At 37.2% G+C, this 10,000-nt stretch overlaps 8 non-coding genes across 8 annotated transcripts; all 8 read right to left on the reverse strand.

Annotated features, from left to right (window-relative positions):
• Window positions 1–5,348: 5,348 nt before the first annotated feature.
• Window positions 5,349–5,467, reverse strand: LOC132134824 (5S ribosomal RNA). The gene has a single exon (XR_009429801.1). It is a non-coding gene; the product is annotated as a 5S ribosomal RNA (ribosomal RNA).
• Window positions 5,468–6,490: 1,023 nt separating this feature from the next.
• On the reverse strand, window positions 6,491–6,609 carry LOC132134825 (5S ribosomal RNA). The gene has a single exon (XR_009429802.1). It is a non-coding gene; the product is annotated as a 5S ribosomal RNA (ribosomal RNA).
• Window positions 6,610–7,206: 597 nt separating this feature from the next.
• On the reverse strand, window positions 7,207–7,325 carry LOC132134826 (5S ribosomal RNA). Its single transcript, XR_009429803.1, has one exon. It is a non-coding gene; the product is annotated as a 5S ribosomal RNA (ribosomal RNA).
• A 597-nt stretch (window positions 7,326–7,922) lies between these two features.
• On the reverse strand, window positions 7,923–8,041 carry LOC132134827 (5S ribosomal RNA). The gene has a single exon (XR_009429804.1). It is a non-coding gene; the product is annotated as a 5S ribosomal RNA (ribosomal RNA).
• Window positions 8,042–8,646: 605 nt separating this feature from the next.
• On the reverse strand, window positions 8,647–8,765 carry LOC132135825 (5S ribosomal RNA). Its single transcript, XR_009430746.1, has one exon. It is a non-coding gene; the product is annotated as a 5S ribosomal RNA (ribosomal RNA).
• Window positions 8,766–8,849: 84 nt separating this feature from the next.
• Window positions 8,850–8,968, reverse strand: LOC132136015 (5S ribosomal RNA). The gene has a single exon (XR_009430923.1). It is a non-coding gene; the product is annotated as a 5S ribosomal RNA (ribosomal RNA).
• Window positions 8,969–9,459: 491 nt separating this feature from the next.
• LOC132135959 (5S ribosomal RNA) lies at window positions 9,460–9,578 on the reverse strand. The gene has a single exon (XR_009430871.1). It is a non-coding gene; the product is annotated as a 5S ribosomal RNA (ribosomal RNA).
• Window positions 9,579–9,662: 84 nt separating this feature from the next.
• On the reverse strand, window positions 9,663–9,781 carry LOC132136016 (5S ribosomal RNA). Its single transcript, XR_009430924.1, has one exon. It is a non-coding gene; the product is annotated as a 5S ribosomal RNA (ribosomal RNA).
• Window positions 9,782–10,000: the final 219 nt, after the last annotated feature.

Below are 10,000 nucleotides of genomic sequence, written 5' to 3' on the forward strand. Positions count from 1 at the left end.
ATAAAAAACCCATAAAACATTTTAACAGAACCCAAATTAAAATTCACCATATTGTCTTTACATTTTAGAAACACGCTCATTTTCTTTTCTTTTTCTCCCTCATTAATAATTTCATCCAGCCATTGTCCTGGGATTGCTTTTTTTACTTGTTCGTATTGTCTTTTTAAAACATTTACATTAAAGTCCTCCTTCTCCTCATCCATTGCATCTATGATCACTTGAAGTGGTAAAAATCCCTCTTTAAATTCCCATAAAACATCCCTCACCTTTACAAATCCCGCTTGCAACCACTTCTTAAAATAGATATCATACTCTTGCATCTTTATTTTTCCATTTAAAAACAGAGGTTGATTTAAAATCATTTCCCTCCCCTCCGGATTAAAATCCACCTCTGTTAAAAAAAGCCTCCAAGCGCTTAAAACCTCTTTGTAAAATCGTGGGATCCCCTCCATCATCCAATTCTTAAGCTTCATCCATAAAACATTGTCCCCCAAATTAAAATTCCCACATTTATTTAAATAAAGAGCCATAAATCTCTTCCACTCTGCTCTGTTCGTATCATCCAAATATTTTCTTACCACCTTTACTCTCATGCTTTTCATTTTTTGTTCTACATCCACCAAACCCATCCCTCCCTCCCCCGGTTTCCCTATCAGTGTAAAATATGCAATTCTTGGAGGCTTTTTGTCCCATAAAAATTCTAAAACACATTTCTTTATTCTCTTTAAAACCCAGTCTGGCAATGGCATCACATGTAATGTATACCACATTCTAGATAACATTAGCATGTTTACAACTAAAATTTTCCCCTTTAAACTTAAAACCCTGCTTCTCCAGAAAATCAGTCTTCTTTCCATCCCTCCCACCGTCTCTTCCCACATACTGTCCATAGCCTCCTTTTCATTCTTTGCTACAATTATTCCTAAAATCTTTATTTCTTGCACCTCCATAAAATTACAGATCCCTGTAAGAACCTCCACCCTTCCATATTTCATGTATACAGTTTTTTCTTCATTTATTTTTGCACCCGAACCCTCACAATACAGTTTTGTTTTCTCCATCACTCTTTTAACACTTTCTACATGTTCAACCACAATTGTCGTGTCATCAGCATATTGAAATATTTTCTTTAATTCTTCTCCCTCTTCCATTCGTATTCCATTTATTCTTTTTTCTCTATTTATTAAAAGCCCTAAAGGTTCTGCTACCAAAGAGTACAATTGCGCCGACAAAGGACACCCCTGTCTTATGGATCTTAAAACTTTAAAAGGTTGAGTTAAAAAACCGTTGCATTTTACTTTTGTAAAAATATCCCTGTATAAAACCGAAATCCATTTTATAAAATTATTCCCAAACCCAAATTCCTTTAAAACTGCAAATAAAAAGCCATGTTCAACTCTGTCAAAAGCCTTTTCAAAATCCATACTAATAACATAAGCACTTTTGCCCTTTTCTTTTATATACCCTACTATATCTCTAATGCTGCTAGTAACATCTGCTATATCTCTCGCCTTTACTCCGTACGCTTGGTTTGTTTCTATTATATTTGGCATGACATTTTTTAATCTGTTTGCTAAGACCTTGGCTAAAATTTTAAAATCAGTGTTTAGCATTGTAATGGGTCTAAAATTTTTCAGCTCAGTTTTGTCTCCTTTTTTCTTGTATATTATTTTCATTAATCCTAGCCCCATTCTTGGGCTTACTCTTTCATTTTTAAAAACTTCTTCAAAAATTTCATTTAAAATCACGCTTACTTTGTCTTTAAAAACTTTGTAAAACTCACTTCCAATACCATCTACTCCGGGGCTTTTCCTCACTCTTAATTGATTTATGGCATGTATGATCTCTTCAGTTTCTATTTCCCTTTCACATATTCTTTTATCCTCTTCACCAACTTTCCTTGTTATCTGTTGCAACAAAATATTCCTTTTTTCCTCATCTCCCCCCTCCGACTTAAAAAGTTCTTCATAAAATGATTTCACTTCTTTTAAAATCCCCTCTGTATCTGAGACCACCTGTCCATTCCTACTTTTAAGTTCTTTAATTGTTTCCGCTCTCCCCCTGCTTTTCTCAAGATTAAAAAAGAATCTGTTACATTTTTCCCCTTCCACCGTATATTTTGCTTTGCTTCTCAACATTGCCCCCTTGCATTTCCCCTCTTCTATTTTTCTCAACGTATTCTCTATTTCAATTACTTTTTGCACATCTACTTCATTTTTATTTAACTCCTCTTTTAGAGTTCTCCTTATTTCTCTCTCCTTGGTTCTTTTAACATTTTGTAATAAATTACAGTACTTCATAGAATATTTTTTAATATCATACTTAACATTTTCCCACCATTGCGTTTTGTCTTCCATATACATCTGGTCTTTTTTCCTCCCATCTAATATCATTTCGATTTCTTTTTTAAAACTTTCATTCTTTAAAACCTCAGTGTTTAAAATCCACACCCCAGGTCCCTTTGTTTGTCTTTTAAAATCCATCGTCATTAAAACCATTTTGTGATCGCTTAAGGTCGTTTCTTTGTGAAATATTCCATCAATGAAACATTCAAGATTTCTGGTACTTAAAAAATAGTCTATTCTGGTTTGGCACATAAAATTCCCCACCAACTGTCTTCTTGAAAATTCCTTCTTTTTTCCATTTCTTTCCCGCCACACATCAATCATATTTTTCTCTTCCATCAATGACCTTAGTTCTTTTCTACCCCCATCCGATTTAAAAACCATCCCATTTGCCATATCCATTTTACTAAAAACAGTGTTAAAATCCCCTGCAATCACCACCTTCCCCCATTTTCCAATTACATCAGCTAAAACATTAAAGTATAATTTCTTTTCTTTTTCTCCATTGGGAGCGTGCACGTTCACTAAAACAAATTTGTCTTCTTCCATTTCCATTTCTACCACCATACATTTTCCTTTTTTATCATTATATATAAGTTTTGTCTTTATACCTCTGTCTTTTCTTATTAAAACCGCCACTCCTCCTCCCATTTTTTCCTCTTCATTATTAACAAGTAATTCCCCTTCCCATCTTTTTCTAATATCCTCCATAACATTCTCTTTCCAGTTTGTCTCTTGCAATAAAATCACATCTTCATTTTGACACAATTCCTTCACCTTTTCAAATTTATAAACATTCATTAGTCCTCTAGCATTAAAAGTCACAATTTTCAGCACCATAAAATAAAATAAAAGCCATAAAATCCCCATATTGTCAGTTCATTCCCTCTCCTTCCTTTACCATTTCCCCACTGTCCTGTTTTTCCTCACATCCTTGTTTTAATACTTTTCTTTTGGCTTTCTCTAAATTTGGTGTTACCTTAGTTTGTCTTCTTCTTTTATTGATTCCTGTAGTGCCGGCATCGTCGATGCATTCACTGTCTTTGTCCATTCTCCCATCCTCGCTGACCCACTCCTGCTCCTCTGACTTTTCCAGTTCAATCTGTAAAGTATGAGTTATTTCCATCAGTGACCCCGTTTCCTCACTGCACTGTGTTAATCCAGTCCTTTCACTCTCCTCTTCAACGTCTGTGCTTGCGGTATCCTCTCTTTGTGTTCCTTCCGTGTTCTCGTGTAGCTCCTCTTCACCGTCTCCCTCATGTATCTGCCCGCACCCCTGCTCTTCCTCCTGATGTGGTTCTCCGAACCAGCACTCGCACTTATTTAGCACGAGCCTGCAGTCCGGGCACCTCACCGCATTACAGTCCCTCGCGAAATGTCCCCTTTCCGAGCACTTAAAGCATTTGAAGTCCGGACAGTCCTTCATCATGTGTTCAGGGCTCATACATAACCTACAGGTTCTCACCTGCTGGCTATGTATCACCCTGAAATACTGAGGTCCCTCTTCCGTCTCCATTCTCGTACTGTAGGGCAGAGAAGCCACCTCTTTTGGAAATCGTACTCTCAGGAATCTCGTTCCATCCTCAATGCGGGTGCCCGGGTAGAATCTCCTTTTGATCTGTGAGATAGGAGTCACCCCCCATCCCTCCAGCTTCTTTAAAATATCATCATCCTCCAGGTAAGCAGGCAGATGCATGAAAGATACAGCAAAATCCTTATTGTTCAACTTTTTAATTTCACAAGTCTTTCCTTTAATCATCAATCCTTCTTCCAGTTTCTCAATATCTTCTTCCTTTTCCAATGTAATTTCATATTGTTTCATCATTTTTGGTCTTACCGCTAGTATGCTAGTCACTTCAATCTTGTCTTTCAACGCTTCTATGATGTCCTCTGCTCTCCCATCTTGTACCTCCGTCAAATCAATCACTACCGTTGCTTCCTTTGCATAAATCCGTTTGAGTCTCCTTTCTGGGTAATTCTTTTCTCGTTGTCTTTTATCCAGTCCATTTTCAGTTAGCTGCCTTGTTTGTTTTGCCAAATCCATGTCTGTAGCTGTTAATCCGTCCATTTAACAAAAAAAAACACAAAACTAAAATGATCCCTCCCAAACAGCAAAGCTGTTGGGAGGACAAATAACAAAAATAACACAAAAACTTGAAACAAAATACTTATCTTGAAAAAAAAAAACAACGCAAAAAACAACACAAAAGTTTGGGTGAGCCTTTCTCACCTCCCTATAGCCAACACACTTCCTGTTCCTCACTAGCTCTCTAGCGCCCTCAGGTTGGTATGGCCGTAAGCGAAGGAGGCTGCAAAGAGAGGGCTATTTAAAGATCAGCCACTATAATCGGTATTTCCAAGCAGTCTCCCATCCAAGTACTAACTGGGCCCAAACCTGCTTAGATTCTGAGATTGGGCATTGACTCTTTATTTATTTAATTTTTTTTTTTGCAAATTTATTACATAATTACTGAAAATTTCCAAAAGTACTAACCAGGCCCAAACCTGTTTCGGTTTTCTAAGACTGGGCATTGACTCTTTTTTTTTTTTTTTTTTTTTGCTAGATTATTAGACAATTAATGAAAAGTTCCAAAACTACTAAACAGGCCCAAACCTGTTTCGGTTTTCTAAGACTGGGCATTGACTCTTTTTTTTTTTTTTTTTTTTTTTGCTAGATTATTAGACAATTAGTGAAAATTTTCAAAAGTACTAACCAGGCCCAAACCTGTTTCGGTTTTCTAAGACTGGGCATTGACTCTTTTTTTTTTTTTGCTAGATTATTAGACAATTAGTGAAAAGTTCCAAAACTACTAAACAGGCCCAAACCTGTTTCGGTTTTCTAAGACTGGGCATTGACTCTTTTTTTTTTTTTTTTTTATTTATGCAAAACTCTTAGATAATTACTGAAATATTCCAAAAGTACTAGGCTGCAAAGAGAGGGCTATTTAAAGATCAGCCACTATAACCGCCAGTGCATTATATAAGTAGAGAAGGAAACCTAAAAGCTTACAGCACCTGGTATTCCCAGGCGGTCTCCCATCCAAGTACTAACCAGGCCCAAACCTGCTTAGCTTCCGAGATCAGACGAGATCGGGCATAGCCAGGCTGGTATGGCCGTAAGCGAAGGAGGCTGCAAAGAGAGGGCTATTTAAAGATCAGCCACTATAATCGGTATTTCCAAGCAGTCTCCCATCCAAGTACTAACTGGGCCCAAACCTGCTTAGATTCTGAGATTGGGCATTGACTCTTTATTTATTTAATTTTTTTTTTTGCAAATTTATTACATAATTACTGAAAATTTCCAAAAGTACTAACCAGGCCCAAACCTGTTTCGGTTTTCTAAGACTGGGCATTGACTCTTTTTTTTTTTTTTTTTTTGCTAGATTATTAGACAATTAGTGAAAAGTTCCAAAACTACTAAACAGGCCCAGACCTGTTTCTGTTTTCTAAGACTGGGCATTGACTCTTTTTTTTTTTTTTTTTTTGCAAGATTATTAGACAATTAGTGAAAATTTTCAAAAGTACTAACCAGGCCCAAACCTGTTTCGGTTTTCTAAGACTGGGCATTGACTCTTTTTTTTTTTTTTTTTTTGCTAGATTATTAGACAATTAATGAAAAGTTCCAAAACTACTAAACAGGCCCAAACCTGTTTCGGTTTTCTAAGACTGGGCATTGACTCTTTTTTTTTTTTTTTTTTGCTAGATTATTAGACAATTAGTGAAAAGTTCCAAAACTACTAAACAGGCCCAGACCTGTTTCGGTTTTCTAAGACTGGGCATTGACTCTTTTTTTTTTTTTTTTTTTGCAAGATTATTAGACAATTAGTGAAAATTTTCAAAAGTACTAACCAGGCCCAAACCTGTTTCGGTTTTCTAAGACTGGGCATTGACTCTTTTTTTTTTTTTTTTTTTTGCTAGATTATTAGACAATTAGTGAAAAGTTCCAAAACTACTAAACAGGCCCAAACCTGTTTCGGTTTTCTAAGACTGGGCATTGACTCTTTTTTTTTTTTTTTTTTTTTTATGCAAAACTCTTAGATAATTACTGAAATATTCCAAAAGTACTAGGCTGCAAAGAGAGGGCTATTTAAAGATCAGCCACTATAACCGCCAGTGCATTATATAAGTAGAGAAGGAAACCTAAAAGCTTACAGCACCTGGTATTCCCAGGCGGTCTCCCATCCAAGTACTAACCAGGCCCAAACCTGCTTAGCTTCCGAGATCAGACGAGATCGGGCATAGCCAGGCTGGTATGGCCGTAAGCGAAGGAGGCTGCAAAGAGAGGGCTATTTAAAGATCAGCCACTATAATCGGTATTTCCAAGCAGTCTTCCATCCAAGTACTAACTGGGCCCAAACCTGCTTAGATTCTGAGATTGGGCATTGACTCTTTATTTATTAAATTTTTTTTTGTGCAAATTTATTACATAATTACTGAAAATTTCCAAAAGTACTAACCAGGCCCAAACCTGTTTCGGTTTTCTAAGACTGGGCATTGACTCTTTTTTTTTTTTTTTTTTTTTCTGGATTATTAGACAATTAATGAAAAGTTCCAAAACTACTAAACAGGCCCAAACCTGTTTCGGTTTTCTAATACTGGGCATTGACTCTTTTTTTTTTTTTTTTTTTTTTGCTAGATTATTAGACAATTAGTGAAAAGTTCCAAAACTACTAAACAGGCCCAAACCTGTTTCGGTTTTCTAAGACTGGGCATTGACTCTTTTTTTTTTTTTTTTTTTTATGCAAAACTCTTAGATAATTACTGAAAAATTCCAAAAGTACTGGGCTGCAAAGAGAGGGCTATTTAAAGATCAGCCACTATAACCGCCAGTGCATTATATAAGTAGAGAAGGAAACCTAAAAGCTTACAGCACCTGGTATTCCCAGGCGGTCTCCCATCCAAGTACTAACCAGGCCCAAACCTGCTTAGCTTCCGAGATCAGACGAGATCGGGCATAGCCAGGCTGGTATGGCCGTAAGCGAAGGAGGCTGCAAAGAGAGGGCTATTTAAAGATCAGCCACTATAATCGGTATTTCCAAGCAGTCTCCCATCCAAGTACTAACTGGGCCCAAACCTGCTTAGATTCTGAGATTGGGCATTGACTCTTTATTTATTTAATTTTTTTTTTTGCAAATTTATTACATAATTACTGAAAATTTCCAAAAGTACTAACCAGGCCCAAACCTGTTTCGGTTTTCTAAGACTGGGCATTGACTCTTTTTTTTTTTTTTTTTTTTTCTGGATTATTAGACAATTAATGAAAAGTTCCAAAACTACTAAACAGGCCCAAACCTGTTTCGGTTTTCTAATACTGGGCATTGACTCTTTTTTTTTTTTTTTTTTTTTTGCTAGATTATTAGACAATTAGTGAAAAGTTCCAAAACTACTAAACAGGCCCAAACCTGTTTCGGTTTTCTAAGACTGGGCATTGACTCTTTTTTTTTTTTTTTTTTTTATGCAAAACTCTTAGATAATTACTGAAAAATTCCAAAAGTACTGGGCTGCAAAGAGAGGGCTATTTAAAGATCAGCCACTATAACCGCCAGTGCATTATATAAGTAGAGAAGGAAACCTAAAAGCTTACAGCACCTGGTATTCCCAGGCGGTCTCCCATCCAAGTACTAACCAGGCCCAAACCTGCTTAGCTTCCGAGATCAGACGAGATCGGGCATAGCCAGGCTGGTATGGCCGTAAGCGAAGGAGGCTGCAAAGAGAGGGCTATTTAAAGATCAGCCACTATAATCGGTATTTCCAAGCAGTCTCCCATCCAAGTACTAACTGGGCCCAAACCTGCTTAGATTCTGAGATTGGGCATTGACTCTTTATTTATTTAATTTTTTTTTTTGCAAATTTATTACATAATTACTGAAAATTTCCAAAAGTACTAACCAGGCCCAAACCTGTTTCGGTTTTCTAAGACTGGGCATTGACTCTTTTTTTTTTTTTTTTTTTTTGCTAGATTATTAGACAATTAATGAAAAGTTCCAAAACTACTAAACAGGCCCAAACCTGTTTCGGTTTTCTAAGACTGGGCATTGACTCTTTTTTTTTTTTTTTTTTTTTTGCTAGATTATTAGACAATTAGTGAAAAGTTCCAAAACTACTAAACAGGCCCAAACCTGTTTCGGTTTTCTAAGACTGGGCATTGACTCTTTTTTTTTTTTTTTTTTTTTTTATTTATGCAAAACTCTTAGATAATTACTGAAAAATTCCAAAAGTACTGGGCTGCAAAGAGAGGGCTATTTAAAGATCAGCCACTATAACCGCCAGTGCATTATATAAGTAGAGAAGGAAACCTAAAAGGTTACAGCACCTGGTATTCCCAGGCGGTCTCCCATCCAAGTACTAACCAGGCCCAAACCTGCTTAGCTTCCGAGATCAGACGAGATCGGGCATAGCCAGGCTGGTATGGCCGTAAGCGAAGGAGGCTGCAAAGAGAGGGCTATTTAAAGATCAGCCACTATAACTGCCAGTGCATTATATAAGTAGAGAAGGAAACCTAAAAGCTTACAGCACCTGGTATTCCAAGGCGGTCTCCCATCCAAGTACTAACCAGGCCCAAACCTGCTTAGCTTCCGAGATCAGACGAGATCGGGCATAGCCATGCTGGTATGGCCGTAAGCGAACGAGGCTGCAAAGAGAGGGCTATTTAAAGATCAGCCACTATAATCGGTATTTCCAGGTAGTCTCCCATCCAAGTACTAACTGGGCCCAAACCTGCTTAGATTCTGAGATTGGGCATTGACTCTTTATTTATTTAAAAAATTTTTTGCAAATTTATTACATAATTACTGAAAATTTCCAAAAGTACTAACCTGGCCCAAACCTGTTTCGGTTTTCTAAGACTGGGCATTGACTCTTTTTTTTTTTTTTTTTTTTGCAAGATTATTAGACAATTAGTGAAAATTTTCAAAAGTACTAACCAGGCCCAAACCTGTTTCGGTTTTCTAAGACTGGGCATTGACTCTTTTTTTTTTTTTTTTTTTTTACTTATGCAAAACTCTTAGATAATTACTGAAAAATTCCAAAAGTACTGGGCTGCAAAGAGAGGGCTATTTAAAGATCAGCCACTATAACCGCCAGTGCATTATATAAGTAGAGAAGGAAACCTAAAAGCTTACAGCACCTGGTATTCCCAGGCGGTCTCCAATCCAAGTACTAACCAGGCCCAAACCTGCTTAGCTTCCGAGATCAGACGAGATCGGGCATAGCCAGGCTGGTATGGCCGTAAGCGAAGGAGGCTGCAAAGAGAGGGCTATTTAAAGATCAGCCACTATAACTGCCAGTGCATTATATAAGTAGAGAAGGAAACCTAAAAGCTTACAGCACCTGGTATTCCAAGGCGGTCTCCCATCCAAGTACTAACCAGGCCCAAACCTGCTTAGCTTCCGAGATCAGACGAGATCGGGCATAGCCATGCTGGTATGGCCGTAAGCGAACGAGGCTGCAAAGAGAGGGCTATTTAAAGATCAGCCACTATAATCGGTATTTCCAGGTAGTCTCCCATCCAAGTACTAACTGGGCCCAAACCTGCTTAGATTCTGAGATTGGGCATTGACTCTTTATTTATTTAAAAAATTTTTTGCAAATTTATTACATAATTACTGAAAATTTCCAAAAGTACTAACCTGGCCCAAACCTGTTTCGGTTTTCTA

The sequence above is a fragment of the Carassius carassius genome, unplaced genomic scaffold (genome assembly GCF_963082965.1).
Source record: "Carassius carassius unplaced genomic scaffold, fCarCar2.1 SCAFFOLD_60, whole genome shotgun sequence".
In the NCBI taxonomy this organism is placed as follows: Eukaryota; Metazoa; Chordata; class Actinopteri; order Cypriniformes; family Cyprinidae; genus Carassius; species Carassius carassius.